This window comes from Schistocerca americana, chromosome 2, assembly GCF_021461395.2.
Source record: "Schistocerca americana isolate TAMUIC-IGC-003095 chromosome 2, iqSchAmer2.1, whole genome shotgun sequence".
In the NCBI taxonomy this organism is placed as follows: Eukaryota; Metazoa; Arthropoda; class Insecta; order Orthoptera; family Acrididae; genus Schistocerca; species Schistocerca americana.
Window position 1 is genome coordinate 263,611,027 of NC_060120.1, and position 21,606 is coordinate 263,632,632.

Genomic DNA, 21,606 nt, shown 5'->3' on the forward strand with positions numbered 1-21,606 from the left:
GATCTCCTCTAGACTAGGATTTGGAATATGGATTCTGATGGATTTCTTTCTTGGCATCCAGTCATTCTAAAGGTTTTTCATAACTTAGCACCACTTCTCAGTAGTTCGCCAAGAGCTGACAGTTTTCTTTGTTGCTAGTATCTATACTACCATCCGTACGTTTAAAGTAAAAGTTTTGAGCTTTATGTTGGAAAAAATTGTCCTTCATTTCTTCCATTCCTTAATCTTTCCACTCTAATAAAATGAGTTGCCTCCGCTAGGTCAAAAATTGGTTACACCCTTTCTGGAGCAGATACGCTGCGAGCTCCTAACCCGTGTTTAGTTTGCTGTAGGAGAGATACGCATTACACACTGACTGATGTGGTGGAGAGCCTATTCAGTTCTTTTAGGGATTTTCGCTACACTTTACATTGATTTAGAGTAGTCTCCCAGCACCTTAAACAATACTGCAAGTACTTTTAGTGGGTAGGGGGATGACCAATGAGAATACCTGGATTTGAGTCTAAACCGAACCACGCTGGTCTGGAAGCCTGTTTGACGGGAAGGCTACTTAGAAGTTGGGCGTCATTTCTGCCAGGTGTAGGACGCAAGTTATGGGCCCTCTGGGATAGAGATTCTGTTTAGTAATGCTATTGGTTTATGCCGTCAGAAGCTGTGATCTTTTCATCCAGTACGTACAAGAACTTAGAAGTGCAGTACCCGTGTACGGGTGTGGAGTTCTCAGCAGTTTCTTCAGTCTTTGTAGGCAAATGTGTGGTTTTGTGAGTGCACAAGTGGGTGGTAGAAAGAGGCCCATATTAGATTGCAGTGTCATTATCTACGTGGAAGTGGTGTCAATGCAAGAGATGGGCTTGCCGAGAATTAATTGCAGCAATAAATCTCACTCGTTCCTGATGAAACCTGAAGTATTTTAATGTATCTCTTGAACTACGTACCTTCGAATCAGTACGCTGTTTTTACTTTTGTGGAGATTATCTCTGATGATTGCAAGGAACCTGAAGTAAGCCGTGTATTTATTTTCTAAAATGAAGAAATCGCAAAACAGTTGCTGAATCAACAACTTTTTATTGTATCCACAAACGGTTTCGAAACATTTAAAGTTCCGTCACCTAGTGTAAACTGTAATAATGAAAAATCTGCGTTACAAGACGATGGGAGGGGATCCTCAAGTCTGAAATGCCAGATAAGGAACTACGCTGTGTACGAATGCATACTTTCGCGGCGATATACGTTAATAAAACATTCTCGGGTTTCAAGCCGCGTCAAGTGGTTTACTGCACACGAGCTTTCGGCAGAGATCTCCTCTGCCATTGTTAAGTGGATGACTGTCGTGTGGTTGTCATTGCCGTGCTTATATAGCCGCGCCGTCGCTCGTGACGTCACTGGTGCTCGGTCCCGCACGATATATGGTAATGTTTTGGCCGCGCGACCGCTCGGCCAGCTTCAACTCCCTCAACACCGGATCCCACGCTGTACTCAGCTGCAATCCACTGTGTCTATTGAAGGTGTTGTCAGAAATTCTAATGTCTATGGCCTCATTTATCACGCTATCCCACAAGCCATTAGTCCGTTTAATAATAGACGTCTTGAAACGTCCCCTTAGAAAATTAATGAATTACTGTGCTGGAAAACTTCTTACGTTATTTGCTTTTCAAACAGCTGAGCAAAACTGAACGCTCAGACATTACTCTCTTTACTTATTCTGATCATCACTAAACTGACACACAATATTTTTAGCGTAACGCAATCTTTCAATAATCCCTATAAAAGAATGGCTCTGACTAACCTTTCATGAATCACTTACCTCATAAAAATCTTCGTTACTTGAACTACTGCAATACAGCGAGTGCCAATACTGCCAGCTAAATAAAAGATTCTAACTACTGAAGGGACTAACTACTGATCGGCATAGTTAGCAAATGAAAGATTTTGATAGAGAGCAAACAATATATATATATCAGTTCATGACATCCAATAGCCGCCAGCAGTGGTGGATGTGGGGAGAGAGACTGCAGAATTCTGCAGTCTCTCTCCCCACATCCACCACTGCTGGTGGCTCACCTCCAACTGCGCAACGCTACGCGGTGTTAACAGCCAACTGCCCAACACTACAATAACATATCCTCCAACAATGCAAACCAACACAGCTTTCATACAGCACAGTCAGTGATTTTCATATAGAGCGCTACGTGGCGTTATCAACATAAAAACCTAAACAGCCTACTTACAGTCTCATCGAGTGCAATTCGGTGTCCGTTTTCCAGAGCTAGTTCTGCTCAGCTGTATGCGGCGCTGTTCAATAGTGCGAACAGTCTGGCCGACATAGAACTGCCCACATCCACACGGTATCTTGTAAATTCCTGGCGTTCTTAGGCCTACATCGTCTTTCACAGATTTCTTTAGTTGCCGGATCTTTGGCGGAGGCCTAAAGATTATTTTTTGCCTGTTCAGTAGCCGACTAATCTTCCCTGTTGTCCAACCACAAAACGGAAAGAATGCAACCTGCTTGGTGTCTTCTTCAGAGGTCTTCTTCCTTTGAGGCTTGGATGACACTGCTTGTGAGATCTGTTTGTTGTTGTAACCGTTGTTCTTAAAAACTTTGCATAAGTGGCTCAATTCTCTCGGCAAGTTTTCGGCGTCTGAGACGGTTTCAGCTCGATTTACTAAGGTCCTCAGAACTGACTGTTTCTGTGTTGGGTGATGGAAGCTGGTGGCGTACAGATACCGATCCGTGTGGGTGGGCTTGCGGTAAACGCTATGACCTAGAGACCCGTTGGGTTCAAAAAATGGCTCTAAGCACTATGGAACTTAACATCTACGGTCATCAGTCCCTTAGAACTTAAAACTACTTAAACCTAAATAACCTAAGGACATCACACAACACCCAGTCATCACGAGGCAGAGAAAATCCCTGACCCCGCCGGGAATCGAACCCGGGCGCGGGAAGCGAGAACGCTACCGCACGACCACGAGCTGCGGACAGACTTATTGGGTTTGCGGCGGACAAGCACGTCCAAGAACGGCAGGGAACAACTCCTTGGCGTGCAATTTTCTTTCTGGCAGTGTAAAATCATTTAACCATGTGAGATCGTCCTTACCACAATGTTGTCACGGATCAAAAGGATGAAAGGGGGGCCCAGAAAAATGCGAAAAAAACCGTCATTACGATCGGACACCAAAGGTCATCAGAATATAGGATCATGTAAAATGCAATAAAGATGGAAAGAAAAATCCCATATTGTGTCGAAGTAATGAAATAAATTCCATAAAAACCGTTGTTCCGTGCTGCCTGAGCGGAAACAATGCCGCGCGGGGTAGCAGTGCGGTCTTAGGCGCTTTGCCACGGTTCGCGCGGCTTCCCCCGTTGGAGATTCGAGTCCTCCCTTGGGCATGGGTGTGTGTGTTGTTCTTAGCGTAAGTTAAAATTAGATTAAGTACTGTGTAAGACTAGGGGCCGATGACCTCAGTAGTTTGGTCTGGTGAACTGTTTAAATTGAAAAAGCTGGAAGTAATAGCAGAAGGATTAGGAGGGAAGAAAACCTCTATATTAACGACTTCTTAAGATTCCAATTTCTTACCGGATGTTCAGCATCCGATCTTTCTCTGCAATGTGTGAGATAGTTATCTCTAACCTGTTGCAGCTGATGCTGGTTGTCAGTCTTTCTGAAATCTGAAATATTGTGAAGTCTTAATCTCCATCCTATCGGTAAAACTCAATCACAAAATATTTTATTTAATTATGAAATTATTTAGGCAGGTTAAGGCGTGCATGTAACATAACACTTTTCCTTCGTTTATTTATCTTTATATATATTTCTTTTACACGTGCTCTTCCCTTCTAATATTGTGATGGTTCCCTCTCCTTACTGCTGTTACGTACTTCCCTGTTTCATATCACGCCTGCTTGTGGGTCGTCTTCACCCTCAGTACTCTAGGCTAGTGTTTTCTGTTACACAGTTTTCCTCTCAGTGTTCCCGGTAGCACAGCACGGGGAACGACCTTCATGGAATTCACTTAAGTAATCCCACACATGTGATTTCTCTTTCCCTCTTAATTGCATTTTACATGTTCCGAGACTCTGCTGACTTTTGATGTCAGGTCGTGATGTCGGTTTTCTCGGATTTTTCTAGGTCCCCTCTTTTATCCAATTGACACAAAACTTTTGTTCCGTGACAACATTGGGATGAGGATGACAAACGATGGGTAAGTGATTTCATTTGTAAATAACGTCTTTTCATTTATTTTAATTCAGTTTATAAATTTTAGCCAAATAATTCCTTATCTGAGATTTCAAACTTGAGCATTCCCTCCCATTGTCTTGTAACACAATATTTTCATTATTACAGTCAAATTTTAAGTGTTCCGAAACCGGTCGTGTATACAATGAAAGATTGTTGATTCAGCAGATATTGTGCTATTTCTTCATTTCACAAAATTTACTTTTACATTTATGGCTGCCTATAAGAAGAACTGTCGGCGTATTTTTTGTTAGCGGTGTGCGTTTTCTAGTCCAGTAGTCGGACCTTGGAGTCTTTCTGAAAGCAACTGATTGCTGTCATTGGTGTTGGAATAGCTAGGATGTTAACCCCGTCTATTGGGTCAAAGCGATCCTTATTCAGACTGTTTCAGAGATGTAGCATTACCCAGAAGTGACCTGGGTCCGCCAACAAACGTTTCCATGTAAAATCTTCAAAGCAGTTCGTAACGCAATTTGCCTTGTTGACCGCACAGCACTATCAGTGCGTAGACTTTGCGATACAGCACGGTATCGACAACGAGGAGACGGGGAGACTAATATCGTTTTCTATGAATTATTTGTGATTTGAATTCGAGATCGACCCATAGAAAACTTTTCAAAGGCTAACTGTAAGTTTCCACGATATTCATTATTGCATTACGAAGTTAATATCTTGCGTACCGTATCATGCGCATATGAAAGAAAGAAACAAAATTAGCGGTTACTGTCCCGTCGACATCGATGTCATTAGAGACGGAGCACAAGCTCGAATTAGGGAAGGATGGGAAAGTAAATAGTAAACCGACCGTGCTCTTCTGAAAGGAAACGTCCCGGCAATTGCCTTGACCGATTTAGGGAAACCACAGAAAACCTAAATCTGGGTCGTTTTAATTACTTATGCATACAACTACTAATGTTAGGAACATAATCCCCAGCAACGCGTTTCGGGAATCAAGCTTCCATCACTGCCGAGGATTATGTTCCTAGCATTAGTGGTTGTATGCTAAAATAATTATATTGATTACCTTCACAACTGTTACCTCCGGTCCTTAAGATGGACAATATTAGAAAACAAAATCTGGATAGCTGCGCGTGAATTTGAATCTTCATTCTCCCGAATACGATTCCAGCGTGCTAACCACTGCGCCGAATAGCTCGATATGTACACTATGTCATCAAAAGTATCCGGACGCCTGGCTGAAAATGACTTACAAACCCGTGGCGCCCTCCATTGGTAATGCTGGAATTCAATATGGTGTTGGCCCACCCTTAGCTTTGATGACAGCTTCCACTCCCGTAGGCATCCGTTCAATCAGCTGCTGGAAGGTTTCTTGGGGAATCTCGGCCCATTCTTCACGGAGTACTTCACATGGGAGGGGTACCGATGTCGGTCGGTGAGGCTTGGCACGAAGTCGGCATTCCAGAATATCCCAAAGGTGTTCTGTAGGAATCAAGTCAGGACTCTGTCCAGGTCAGTCCATTACAGGGATGCTATTGTCGTGTAACCACTCCGCCACAGGCCGTGCATTATGAACAGGTGCTCGATCGTGTTGAAAGATGCAATCGCCATACCCGAATTGTTGAAGAGTGGGAAGCAAGAAGATGCTTAAAACATCAGTGTAGGCCTGTGCTGTGATAGTGTCACGCAAAACAACAAAGGGTACAAGTCTCTTCCATGAGTAACATGACCGCATCCGAATTTTACTGTTGGCACTACACACGGTGGCAGATGACGTGCACCGGGCATTTGGGCATTTGCCATACCCATACCCCGCCATCGGATCGCCACATTGTGCACCGTGATTCGTCACTCCACACAACGTTTTTCCACTGTTCAATCGTCTAATGTTTACGCTCCTTACACGAAGCGAGGCGTCGTTTGGCATTTATCGACGTGATGTGTGGCTTACGAACAGCGGCTCGACCATGAAATCCAAATTTTCTCATTCCCGCCTAACTGCCATAGTACCTGCAGTGGATCCTGATGCAGTTTGGAATTCCTGTGTGATGGTCTGGATAGATGTCTGCCTATTACACATTACTGCCCTCTTCAACTGTCGGCGGTCTCTGTCAGTTAACAGAGGTCTAACTGTACGCTTTTGTGCTGTACGTGTTCTTTCACGTTTCCACTTCACTGTCACATCGGAAACACTGGACCTAGGGATGTTTAGGAGTGTAGAAATCTCGCGTAGAAACGTGTGACACAAGTCACACCCAGTCACCTGACCACATTCGTAGTCCTCGAGTTCTGCGGAGCGCCCCATTCTGATCTCTCGCTATGTCTAATGACTACTGAGATCGCTGATATGGAGTATGTGGCAGTAGGTGGCAGCTCAATGCACCTAATATGAAAAATGTAGCCTGCTGGAGGGGGAGGGGGGGCTGAGCGGTTCTAGGCGCTTCAGTCTAGAACCGCGCGACCGCTACGGTCGCAGGTTCGAATCCTGCCTCGGGCATGGGTGTATGTGATGACTGATGACCTTAGAAGTTAAGTCCCATAGTGCTCAGAGCCATTTTTTGAAAAATGTATGTTTTTGGGGGTGTCCGGATACTTTTGATCACGTAGTGTATGTATATGACCAGTCTGTCCTTGCTAATACTGGAGAAGACCTGCGTCTCTCGGTCACCTTGTAAATGTTATACCAAAAAATTATAATGTGGTAATCTCTCCATCGAAAAATGAAGTCACGGCCTTCAAAGTAAAATGTCTGTCAAAAGCTTAATTAGTATTAATAATTTAATACAAGAGAAAACTTATTTTTTTATACATTTAGGCAACAGTCTCCTAAACAGATGCTACAAATATAGCATGCTACATACAAAACTACAACTGATCACTCTGAACTAAAATTCAAGTTTTCAAAACAACAAAAAACAACGAAATATCAGCCTATAAAGTTTCAGCGCCATCGATCCTCTGTTATGTAAATGGAGCTTCGGCTATATGAAACAAGAAACAAAAACTATTAATCAGGTTACCTTCCATTCAGAAGGCTGTTGCACGCAGCGACTGTTATATTGACTTGTAAATAATAGGTTTCGGCTATCAGTCGTCCTTTTTAATATTCAATATTTTTAGTATTCAAAGAACTGTGGATGAAGCCCGACCAACAGGCATTACATGCATTGATCAAAACTGATAGTGCATTGAGAATGGCTAATTTCTAGCTGAAATCTAGATCTTCCAATAAAATTTAAAAAGGACAATTGATAGCTGAAATCTATTATTTACAACAACAAAAAAACTAATCTTCTAGACTATAAACGCAGTGAAAGTGTAGGCCAAGTGCCCAAGGCAATGTGCATACAGTATAGTAATATGAATATACGATTAACTTTTTAGGTGATCTGGGACATCACTTAGTGTGAAACTGAGTACACAAGGCTTCCACTTCTGACAGAAACAGTGGCTCTAACCGAGCTGGGGGTCGAGTCGAAATGAACTTAGATGGAGGGTACAGCTACGTCATCCCATTCAGCTTCAGCTGTATGCCAGAGGCCCATTAGTCGTAGTAGGTGACTACCACAAACACATGTTTTCATTGGATGAGGGACTTGGAGAAAGTACTGGCTTCAGCAAAAGTCCAACACCCTCTGTATCGAGGTAGGTCGGGACAGCTTCGGCAACATTTGGTCTTGTATTGTCTTGTTGAAAGACAACTTCTTAGAACAAGTGGGTCACTAGGCAGAAAAGTGCTCACATCAGCACCAGCACTTCCTTACCTGTATGTCATATTACAGCCGACGCATCTGCACTTCCTTACCATTCTGGGAACAGCATCTGGTCATGGGTCAAGGCCATGAGTGGGGGAAGGGGGGGGGGGAGGAGGGCACAGAGGTTCCCACATCCCCCACCCCTTGCCCCTACTTTGCAGCCAGCTGCATACTATGCAGTGGAAAGCTGTGATCCGGTGAGGTAACAAGAATGATTTAATAAATGCCAGTGTAATCGCCAAATACGACAAAGTATCTGAACTGCCTAAAATACTTCATATTTGTCAACTACATTTCCATTACTGACTTCCAAAATTCGTTTTAGGATTTACTCACCAGTCACATTGATAAAATTCCTTTTTTTTCCTTTATTGTATTTTCAGTTCCCCATCCACATTGGACTGGCAGCAGCATAGGCGCTGCTCTTAAAAGCCTAGAGATGTTGCAAGTGTACATGAGGGCATTTAAAACAATAAAAAGGAGACAACATGGGTGAACATAGATATAAACAAGGGGGGAACATAATGGAAGAAAGTATACAGAAAAGGGGTGACTGTAAAATAAAGGTTAAAAAAAAAAACAAAAAAGTATTTTACACAAAAAACCGCACACTGTAAGAATTAAAGGACACAAGTCCAAGTGTGGTCGGAGCATAAAAAGCAGCACGAAGATTAATAAAACAGGCTCGCGATGGGCGGCGTAGCACGAAAAAGCCACCGACAATAAAACTGTGTACAAGTTGAGCACATGATTAAAAACCCCACCACTTGACGACACTGTAGAACTACACCGAATTTAACACTGACACAGGACATTCAATCATGAATAAAAAAATTGGAAGGATCTGCCAGAGATGGGGATACGAGGGAGAAAGGAATAGGGGGGAGAAGGGGCGGTGCTACAAAGGGGGGATGGAGGGGGGCGCATCGAGGGGACTGGGGAGGGAAGGATGGGAGAAGGAAAGCAGCCCAGGAGTGAGTGCTGAGACTGAGGGGTGAAGGGGGGGGAGGGGTAGGGAAGAGGAAAAACCCGCTCAGGAAGAAGGAAGGGATGAAATTGGTTTGAAGCTAGTGTATATATCTTTCGCCATGGGATACTGGACGTAGTAGATAGGATATATCTGTAAAACTAATTAATAACTAACATTTGCTTTTAAAATATAAATAACAAGCTAGGACCTGGTATTTGTTGAACATAAATTTTGTCTTAAATACTATTTTGCAGACCCTGAAAGCGCGAAATCAAATGATATCCTGTTTCAGGTCCAACTGCTTACTGTCACCGGCAGATGGGTGCACTGGAGACACCGAGCCTAGTTCAATCTTTGTATTGTAATGCACCTAGAACCAAATGCAGTTACTCACGAGTTGGTTCCAAACTCCCCAGTGTCTTTTTTTTTCTTGTTCAATCTGAAATACCTACATCTCGTAATTATAAAACTCGTCGTCATTTTTTATGAATAATGGACATCTTCGTGTTTCTAATTACGTATTGGACGCGAAATTCCTGTTTCCATTTCAACTACAAATTCTTAATTATCGACGTTTTATGAAAGACTGTTCATAAAAGTTGTTCAAATTAAGAAATCATAACAATTTATTTTTAAGACAAAAATGGAAAACCATATCCTCTGTATTTGGACTATGTCCATCGTTTAATATCACAGAGGTAGATAAACATCTTAGGAACACGAAAAACAATCATTTTCACAGCATCGAGCACATCATACAAATGCTGCATTTTTACGTTTACTACTGTACCATTACAATATGAACCCAACAGAACTGATCTGGAGTCAATCTGCGCGATTTGGTCCGAGAAGTAACAAGACTGTTAAGCTGCCAGACGTACTGGAACTAACGCATGCATCTTTTTCACACGTCTCTGCCGAATGCTGGCAGTACAGAGAGCGGCTCGTCATAAAATAAGAAAAGTGCTGCGCCTGGTTGGCTTCGTGGATTCTGTTGTTGATAGGCTCGTTATCAACGTAGCAGGTAATTCTTCCAGAACTGAAATGTACTTCTCGGCATCTGGATAAGAGATTACCAGACGACTGACTGTAAGTATTACCTTCAGTGACTCCAATATTTATCTATACGGCGAAATCCTTCAACACTCTCTTACGTTACACACAGCTTACGCAGAAAAATTAGCCTGTGGTTAAGCCATATTTTCATCATTCTTATTTTTAATTACAATAGTACGCTAGCTACAAACGATAACGTGTTGCGGTATTCTTCGAGTCGTCTAAGGAATATATTGTGGGAGATTTGAAGTGTATATTCCATAATGTTTGAAAATTAAATGACATTCGAAGCTCTATTGCTCCTCTGCTCGTCTCTTTTTACGTGTGAACTGCAGCTGGCCACGTCACTGCAGGCTAGCTGTAACAGCTGACCGGCCAGTGCTGTCCACGTTAAATGCTCCGGTAAAGCTGTTGACCCCTATTATCGCTAAGTCGATGTGCGCGTAACGCACAGCACAAAACATACCTTTTCATCGTACTTGACAGTACTCGTGACAGCTTGGCTGCAGTCCCACGTGAAACGGAAATCCAATGAGGTTCCACCAAACGCGGCAGAATACATAGTGCAGTGTTTACATCAGGTTTATTCTTATGCTGAACCGATTATAAAAACGATAATTGTTTCTTTCTAAGTGCTGTGCTTGATTTAAGATGCAACTGTGGCATCAATTAATTATTTTCCTTATCCCTTACGCTTATCAAATACCACAATGTTCTTCTCAACCATCGTCCACATGTCATGCCTGTTAAGTGTCACAATATTCTAAAATGGCTGCAAAAATACGTCTCCAGTGTAAAGAAAGTGCAACTGTTGTAATTTTAATTTCCGCGTATACACACACTCAGATAGTGTCCAGAATTCTGAAGTCTGTACCCAAAGCTAGTTTTCTGTGCCTAATAACAGTTAACATTTTATAAGAGGGGCCAAAGGCCTCAATGTCGTAAAAAAAAAAAACCGACCTGGCTTCTAGCTGCAAAACAAGACCTGGTATCTAAGATACTATGGTTAGCAGGGAAGCTTGCAGGCTGATTAACAGTCCAAATGTAACTAATTGGGCCTACTTTTGATGTCGCGTAAGTCACAATATGCTCTGAAAGTAAATATTATAGTATTTAAATTGTTGTAAAGTACTCATTCAGAAGGGACACAATTAATACATCACGCTATTCACTATAAAAAATATAATCGAAGATATTCATCGCCAGTTATTGTTATTATTACAAACGAGACAGGCCTACTGGAAGCTATGTACAACAATTTTCAGTGAAGTTTGTAATCAGAACCAAGATGGCAAGGCTCCCTAAAAGCTTTGTAGACTGTATTTCCTATATTATTTCCGACATCTATGATGTTATAATATACTAAAAAGTCTGCAAAATACGTCAGCAATGCGAAAATTGCAATGTTTATATCGATTATCTAGGTCTCTAGGACTTAATTGAAGGTAAGTACAAGAAAAAAAGTAGTAAAGCTGAAATCAGTTGCTTTCCATATCTATGACGTCACAATATTCTAAAATGCGTCGTAAAATGTAAAGTTTACGTTGCAGCAGCATCAAAATACGTAAAGTGTGTATTCAGTCTGTACAGTTACAATTTGGTATGCTCCATGAAATAATAAAACCTGTAATCAGCTAAACAAATAATTAATTAAAGCACCACCACACAAAGACACACACACACACACACACACACACACACACACACAACGCGCTAGCGCGCGCGCGCGTCGGTGGGCGCAAACACAGTTGTCTTATTAGGGAAGGAAGGAATAAGATGCTTTATTACGGTATAACAGTAAAACAGAAGAATGTCATACTGCTTTTAAACACAGACTCACAAGACAGCCGACCAAGGATGGTAACTGAGAGATTTGACATCTCAAAAGACAACGTCTGAGTTGATATCTCGGAAACAAATAAAATTACCTATCTTTTATTGTGAGACGCCTCACACTTTGCAAGCACAGTGAAGCTCCAAAAATTAAATAATGCCACATCTAAATTGACTGTGTAGTTCATTAAAACGCACTCTTATCATATTTTATGTAAGACATCCATGAAAATCCGAGCAAAAATATAGTTGTATTATGTGTAAGATTTCGCACACCTTGCCAGCACAATGAGGCATTAAATACACCTAACGCCTAACACCTAAAACAAGACATTGTCTGTAAGCGCACCATTGTATGACCACGCTTCATTGCTATATATGCTGAACAAATGATGTAACACGTACCACAGTGATGTTATTCTCTATAATGTACAAATACATAGGTGTGTATGTGGAAGTAATTGTGTTCTAAAATATAGTCGAGGAGTCTACTAACCCTTGATGTTGCTACAGTTAAAAATATTCGCTTAATATCAAGTCCACAACTACAGACATGTTTAGGTCCGCAATAAACAAAGCTTGTAAAAAGTGACTGTAAATATTACGGGATCTGCTTCTTTAGCACTGCAGTGTGATGGTGTGACATTGTCGCTCTGGAGAGACGATGTTACTGACGTCGTAATAAACAGAAAACAGAGATGAAATAATGTGATTACAGCAGCGATAACGGCGGGGAATTACCAATAATTGTCGAAGTAACGTCACTGTATTCCGTATCGGAATAGTTGAAAAGAATGATACAAGTAACTGTGTACATAATGAAACAGTCTTGCACAGGGATCAAACACATGATCCATTCTGTAGTGGTTTACAGCCTCGTAATTCCACGTTCTTTAGCCAAGGAAGATGTAGTCCAGATACACTTTACAAAATCTGTTAGATAGTTACCAGTAACTTTGCTCACTCCTTTAGCTAACAATTTTTCTGCAGTTATAAGCCTGGACAGATTAATTTTATGACATCAGTTCCTTAGATCGGCCATCTAAAATGCCGACTGTTACTAGGCACATAAGTCTATCATTAGAGAATATACTTTAGAGCTCTGGGCACTAGTTTTGTGGCTGTGTGTATACGCGGAAATTAAAATTGTAACAGTTGCACTTACTTTATTTATACTGCAGACGTATTTTTGCAGGGATTTTAGAATATTGTGACACTTAACAGGCATGACATGTGGACGATGCTTGAGAAGAATATTGTGATATTTGATAAACATAATAGATATGGCAAATAGTTAATTGATGGCACTGTTGCATCTTAAATGAAGCACAGCACTTAGAAAGAAACAATTATCGTTTTTATAACCCGTTCATCATAAGAATAAACCTGATGTAAACATTGCACTATGTATTCTTCCGTGTTTGCTGGAACCTCATTGGATTTCCGTTTCACGTGGGACCGCAGCCAAGCTGTCACGAGTACTGTCAAGTACGATGAAAAGGGTACGTTTTGTGCTGTGCGTTACGCGCACATCGACTTGGCGATAATAGGAGTCAACAGCTTTACCGGCACATTTAATGTGGACAGCACTGGCCGGTCAGCTGGTACAGCTAGCCTGCAGTGACGTGGCCAGCTGCAGTTCACACGTAAAAAGAGACGAGCAGAGGAGCAATAGCCGCGTGGGATTAGCCGATTGGTCTAAGGCGCTACAGTCATGGACTGTGCGGCTGGACCCGGCGGAGGTTCAAGTCCTCCCTCGGGCATGGGTGTGTGTGTTTGTCCTTAGGATAATTTAGATTAAGTAGTGTGTAAACTTAGGGACTGATGACCTTAGCATTTAAGTCCCATAAGATTTCACACACATCTGGAAATCATCATCTGAGGAGCAATAGAGCTTCGAATGTCATATTTTTTTAAACATAATGAAATAATACACTGTAAGTCTCCCACAATATGTTCCTTAGACGACTAGACGAAAACGGCAACACATTATCGTTTGTAGCTAGCGTACTACTGTAATTAAAAACAAGAATGATGAAAATCTCTGACTTAACCACAGGGTAATTTTTCTGCATAAACTGTGTGTGACATAAGAGAGTGTTGAGGGGTTTCGACGTATAATTAAATAATGAAGCTACTGAAGATATTACTTACAAAACTTCCTGGCAGATTAAAACTGTGTGCCCGACCGAGACTCGAACTCGGGACCTTTGCGTTTCACGGGAAAGTGCTCTACCATCTGAGCTACCGAAGCACGACTCACGCTCAGATGGTAGAGCACTTGCCCGTGAAAGGCAAAGGTCCCGAGTTCGAGTCTCGGTCGGGCACACAGTTTTAATCTGCCAGGAAGTTTCATATCAGCGCACACTCCGCTGCAGAGTGAAAATCTCATTCTGGATATTACTTACAGTCAGTCGTCCGGTAATCTCTTAGCTCCTTCCTTATCCGAATCCGAGAAATACATTTCAGTTGCGCAAGAGTCACCTGCTACTTTGATCCTCTTTTGTGACGAGCCGCTCTATATACTGCCAGCGTTCGGCAGAGACGCGTGAAAAAGCTGCGTGCATTAGTTCCAGTATGTATGGCAGCTTAACAGTCTTCTTACTTCTAGGGCCAAATCGCTCAGCTTGGTTCCAGTTCAGTTCTGTTGGGTTCATAGTGTGAGGGTTCAGTAGCAAACGTAAAAATGCAGCGTTTGTATGATGTGCTCGATACTGTGAAAATGATTGTTTTTCGTGTTCCTGCGATACTTCCCTACCTCTGCGGAAAAAAACGATGGCATAGTCCAAATATAGAGTATTTGGTTTTTCATTTTTGCCATAAAAAATAAATTGTTATGATTTCTTAATTTGAACAACTTTCATGAACAGTTTCATAAAACATCGATAATTAAGAATTTGTATTTGAAATGGAAACAGGAATTTCGCGTCCAGTAAGTAATTAGAAACAAGAAGATGTGCACTGTTCATACAAAATGACGATGAGTTTTATAATTACGATATGTGGGTATTTCAAATTGAACGAGAAAAAAATGATACTGGGGAGTTTGGAACCAACTCGTGAATAATTGCATTTGGTTGATGGTGCATTACGCTACCAATTCCACTACGCTTATAATGTGGACTTCTTTATTAAGTGCAGTATATACAACGCTAGGAAAACTTCGAAGCCGATTATCTCCGTAAATTTATGAGAAACATTACGAACAGCCTATTTCTCGGCACTTTTTAACGGTGTTCCACGAGCGTGTTTTACTACGGAGTAGAAAGCAGCCTCAGCCATTTTCATAATGCGCATTAACAGCGCAACAATCAGAGCGCAACGCTGCAGAGGCTGTGACTGTTCACGATTTTTGAAATAAAAGCTATGTAGCCAAAGCGTGATTAAGAACAACGTTGATGGTTGTCAATACATCTAAATATCTTAAAGTTTCATTTAACGTAACTTAGTATTAATATATCTAATACATAAGTAGGACCTACTTCCAAGAGCCTAACAACACCATTGCACATGTGCTACGGCTTCTGACCAATCATCGCGTTTGTGTTTGTTTACATCAGGTTTATTCTTATGATGAACGGATAATACCAGAGCAGACATCGTTTTCTACTCTGCAGCCATCTCTTGGTGACAATAATAAACTGTGGTACAAAGATCAAACTAGGCTTGGTGTCTACCGTGCAACTATTTGCTGGTGACAGTATGCAGCGGGGAAATGAAAGAGGACTTGATCTTCCTTTTTTTTGCGTTTTCAGGATCGGTGGGATAGTATTTAAGGTAAAGCTTATGATCAACAAATACGAATCCCTATCTTTCCCTGCATACATAATATAGATAACGTTACTCCCACCTACGTCCTGCAGTTGTCGTAAAATGTCTGTCTTTTGCGTATCCAAGCACGTAGTGCACTTCATGCCAATGTAACGATTGTTACATGCCGTGTTTATGTTGTTGCAATTTTAACGGCCTGCAATCCACCTGTCCACAGGAACTGAGTGGATCTGTTTCTATGAAACTTGAGACATCACACGTACACAGTGCAAGGTCGGAAAGCTGTTGCAACTAATAGACCATGACACAAACACTGAAGCGCCATAGAAACTGGTAAAGGCATGGGTATTCAAATACAGATATACGTATACAGGTAGAATACGGCGCTGCGGTCGGCAACGCCTATATAAGGCAACAACTGTCTGGCGCAGTGGTTAGATCGGTTACTGCTGCTACAATTGCAGGTTATCAAGATTTAAGTGAGTTGGAACGTGGTGTTACAGTCGGCGCACGAGCTATGGGGGACACAGCATCTCCGAGCCAGCGATGAAATGGAGATTTTCACGTACAGCCATTTCACAAGTGTACCGTGAGTATCAGGAATCTGGTAAAACATAAAACCTACGACTTTGCTGCGGCTGGAAAAAGATCCTGCAAGAACGGGACCAACGACGACTGAAGAAAATCGTTCAACGTGACAGAAGTGCAACATTTCCGCAGATTGCTGCAGATTTCAATGCTGGGCCATCAACAATTCAAATGGTTCAAATGGCTCTGAGCACTATGGGACTTAACATCTGAGGTCATCAGTCCCCTAGAACTTAGAACTACTTAAACCCAACTAACCTAAGGACATCACACACATCCATGGCCGAGGCAGGATTCGAACCTGCGACCGTAGCGGTCGCGCGGTTCCAGACTGAAGCGCCTAGAACCGCTCGGCAACCCTGGCCGGCCATCAACAATTGTCAGTGTGCGAAGCATTCAACTAAAAAATATGGCTTTCGGCGCTTTTGGAGCCGAAGGTCCACTTTTGTACCCTTGACGACTGCACGACACAGAGCTTTACGCCACGCCTGGGTCCGTCAACACCGTCATTGGACTACTGATGACTGGAAACATGTTACCTTGTCGTTCGAGTCTCGTTTCAGATTGTTTAGAGTGGATGGACGTGTACATGTATGCCGACAACCTCATGAATCCATGGAACCTGCATGTCAGCAGGGGACTTTTCAGGCTGGTGGAGACTCTGTAATGGTGTGGGACGTATACAGTTTGAGTGATATGGGACGCCTGATACGTCTAGATACGACTCTGACAGGAGACACGTACGTAAACATTCTGTCTTATCATCTACGTCCATTCATGTCCATCGTGCCTTACGACGGGGTTGGGCAATTCCAGCAGGACAATGCGACATCCCACACGTCCAGAACTACTACAGAGTGGCTCCAGGAACATTTTTTTGCGTTTAAACATTTCCGCTGGCCACCAAACTCCCCAGAGATGAGCATATCTGGGATTCCCTGCAACGTGCTGTTCAGAAGAGATCTCTAGGCCCTCGTACTCTTACGGAGTTATGGAGTGCTCTGCAGGATTCATGGTGTCAGTTCCCTAGAGCAGTACTTCAGACCTTCGCCGAGTCCATGCCACGTTGTGTTGCGCATTTTTGCGTGCTCGCGGGGGCACTACACGATATTAGGCAGGTGTACCAGTTTGTTTGGCTCTCCAGTGTAATTTCTAAGTAATGCGAGCAGTCTAGTTTCTTCCTTGTCACAGTTTGTATATCCATTCTTTTCAACCTACATTTGATGTCACATGTTCAGTATACAGAACAGAAAAATCGCTGGAAGGCTTAAAGTAACGTACATAGGTCGACAACTGTGTCTATCAGTCAGGAACAAATATATTCAGTTCCTTACCAAAGCCACCACACAAAGTTTAGCTACTAATTAGGCTCAAGACGTATCCGAAGAACTTACTGGTGATCAGAGCCTTCTTCCCTACCTAACTCACAGTTATATACAGCAGTAATAGTATAGCATAATGTGAGTGCGTGTAATATTCAACTGCACATATCTTAATCGCATTAATGTGAACACTGGATTTTTTTCGTTATTCGACGATATTTGGCTATAAAAGCGTTAAAGTGGTTTCTCGTATTTCGATATACGTATAGTTACGATGCGAGTCGGTAACCGTTAAGTTCTGAGGATCCCAATGTTACGTCCTCGCTGCTAAAGATAAATGAGTGGAAGGTGGCCAAAGGATCTGTTGCCGTAGAAATATGGACAGGCAAGAAAAAGATCAGGGGAGACAAGTGCACCATAAATAAATATATTGTACTGAACTTGTGCGAAAGAACTGTTACGCTGTTCACATCCTGTGGCAGACGCGGCTAGCTACAAGCGGAGGTCCGACACGGGCGTGTGTCCAAACACACTGAATGTTTAAAGGTAGAGCTACCTGTCAACAGCTCGGTGTAACATCCGGCACTAACTAGCAACTAGGGGTAATCTTGAGCTAGCAGACCGGTGCTCAGGTGCCAGCCGTTTGTAACGCCGTCCTGGCGGTCCCCACTGGCCGGCGGCCTGGATGTCCTTCATTGGAGGCGATGCTCAAAGCGCCGCCCGCCGCGCCAGCAGGTATTTTCGACGCGCCGTCTCGAGCACTACCGATAAGCTAGGACACTGCTGATATCTTTAGCTGTATATGGAAACTATAATATTATTCTGTAAATGACAATTAGTTTTAATGTTTTTTTATCTGTTCACATATTTGTGGACCACTTGACAAAGGATAAGTGGAACGAAGATTAATTTTAACTTCATCAGTTGTGCGTAAAATGATGATGATGATGATGATGATGTTGTTTGGTTTGTGGGGGCGCTCAACTGCGCGGTTATCAGCGCCCGTACAAATTCCCAACCTTTGCTCAGTCCAGTCTCGCCACTTTCATGAATGATGATCAAATGATGAGGACAACACAAACACCTAGTCTGTGCCTAAAATAAGTAGTCTCTGTTATTATGTTTCTGACAAGCTACGTAACCGCGAGTATCGCATTACTTTGTATCCATAGAACAAACTAGACATCTAATCTAATGTAAGTTGTCATAATTTTATCGGCGATTACCTCGCAACAATTACTATTTGCGGAGGGAACTAAAAACACGCATCTACAGCGTTCGGATCATTTATTTCTTAGCTGCTGTATTTACTTGTGGTATGTACCCTAGAACCTACTGTAGGAGACAAGTACCATTATCGTAATTATTGTTATTTTTACTACAATACATTAACCATTATTTGTGTTATTATATATGTAGTTTTTGTATATCCATTAGATTTCTAAAACACGGTGCACTACCTCAATTTCAATGCATTTGCTTGAAAAGATAGTGGACTATACGTAGGTGAAAGACAGAGAAGAAAAAGGAAATAACAGTGTGGCTCGTGGATGGGAAGGCGGGGGAGGCAAAGAGCTAAGAAAGTAAAAAAAATGTATTAAATAACTAAAAAGAAGGTACCAACAATAATGAGAAGAAAAGAAAATACACTCTACGCCAGAAAAAGGGCGTACCACGAATGAATTATCCTAATTGGAGACAAATCGGTGAATGCGATGTGCACATATAGACAAACAAATCACTATAATTTCAGAAAAAAATGATCATTTATTCAAGAGAAAGAGCTTCACAAACTGAGCAAATCAATAATGCACAGGTCCACCATTGTCCTGTATACAATCAGTTATTCGGCTTGGCGCTGACTGGTAGATGTGTTGTATATCGTGCCATATTCTGTCCAATGGGAGCGTTAGATCGTCAAAATTCCGAGCTAGTAGGCGGGCCCCGCCTATAATTCTTCACATGTTCTCAATTCGGAACAGACAGCGACCTCGCTGGCCAAGGTAGGGTTTGGCAAGCACGAAGACAGGCAGCAGAAAGTGTCACCGTGCGCGGTCGCACATTATCGTGCTGAAATGTAAACCCAGGAGTGCCTTCTATGAAGGGCAACACAACGGGGCATAGAATATCGTCGATATAACGCTTTGCTGTTAAGTGTGCCGCAGCTGACAACCGAAGGGGTCCTGCTATGAAATGGAATGGCTGCCCAGACCATCACTCTCGCCAGGCGACGAACAGGTCGCTATTCCAACGCTGTCCGGGACGTTTCCAGACACGTCTTCCGCCTGGAATCTCCTTGACTGGAGTAAAATTGTCTTCAACAATGAGTAACACTTCGGTCTGAGCCCCGTTAACCAACAAAGACTTTGATCAGAATGAAAGCTATGAACAAGAGGGGGGGGGGGGTGTAAAGGTAGTAAGCGAGCTGAAACTGTAAAAAGCTTTTAACATAACTTTCCTGAACTGAAGAAGAAAATCTTTTAATAAAGTTAAAGAGTTTAAAATGACATTGTAGAAATTTTCTCCATACTACTGGTCTATGTGGTCTAACTCTGTGCGAGCCTCTTCCCCCAGAAAAAAGCAGTGCCTACCGAAATGGTGAAAGAGGTTGACATCCTTCAGAGGCTTTACAATAGCATTTCACTGACCATAGAAAAAATAGTTTCAACTAATATAAAGCATAGTAATAATAATAATAATAATAATAATAGTGATAATGCACTAAAACATGAAAAATCTCAATTACATGGATATCTGCGTGTGAGTTAAACATGTGTGCCTATAAGCTTCAATGCACTGCGGCGGGGCAAGAGGGTGCCACCAGAACTTCTTGACAACACCATGTTCGTCGTTACGTAGTAGTCTCGTTTTTTTTGCTTTTCTTTTCTCCGTGATATCAGACTTCATCTCCAAAAATTATAATGTGATAAAATACATAAAAATAAATATCCATTGATTGATCAAAACCATTATATTTCAGTACTTTCTTGAGATACTTTTAACACCTCTGAATACTGCCGATACAGAAGAAGGAAACATGTTTCAGGAAAATGAATGTCATATTCCTTAGTTGTTTTCTCATGGAATATAACTCCTTTACATTTAGTGGTGTAAACTGCATGTTATCTACTGTGGTGAGCAACGAAAAAAAGTATTCTTTGACAATAAGTATAAGAACAGCAATAATTTTAAGTATCATCACTCAGCTGACATACAGTATACACTACAGTGTGCTAAATATGAGTGTTTGCGTTAGACTGTTACCAACATATCCTGTAATTCTTTCTAGCAGCTCAACATTTTCCTTGAAATCCGAAACATTTTCCCCTTCGTATTCGGTGCAACTCTCAAAAATTTCTCTCACTCTGAAGCTCTTCAAGTTCCTTGTTGTCACATTCACTTTCCTGTACACGATAGGTGCCTTACTTCTCAGGAGATGAAGGTTCTACATTCATATCTCGAGTTTCTGCCAATCTATGGGCACTTAAAGTATCAAATTCTCACTCTTTCTTGCATAGTACTGACAGGGTTTCGCTTGCTTTACGGCTCAGAATCAAACACTTAATTCTTTGAGAGATGGTGGTAAGCAAAGGGTGGTTATAGAATCCCCTCATCCTCTTACTTTAGAAAAGCAGCTCTCAAGAATATCTTGAATGCATCTTGTAGACATGACGTACTTGTGTGCTATGATTAGTGCAAATGGCGATTGCGTGGCAAACCATAGTTTTTTCACTTAAAAACTTAATCTAAAAAGTCCCTTAATACTCTGATAATTATGGCGTATCTCTGTACTCAATCGCTAGTCACTAATAAGAAATTCACACCACCATAAATAATATTGTTTTCGGTCGTAAACGCAATTTCAACACAATACGTTACGGCGACTGCGGGATACTGAGCGCTGGCAGAGGTTCACCCTGACGTCAACGGCGCGGCTTGCTACTGCACACACACCTCGTGATCCCTAGCATGTATCCTACTGCAGTGTCTGTACTGTGTTTATCAATGCCAAGCCGAATAACTGCTTGCATGGTATGAAACTAGTGTGCCAAGCGGAGAAAAATGTATCTGGAGCAAAGTAGCTCATGTACTTTTTTTATTGTATAAATTAAGGA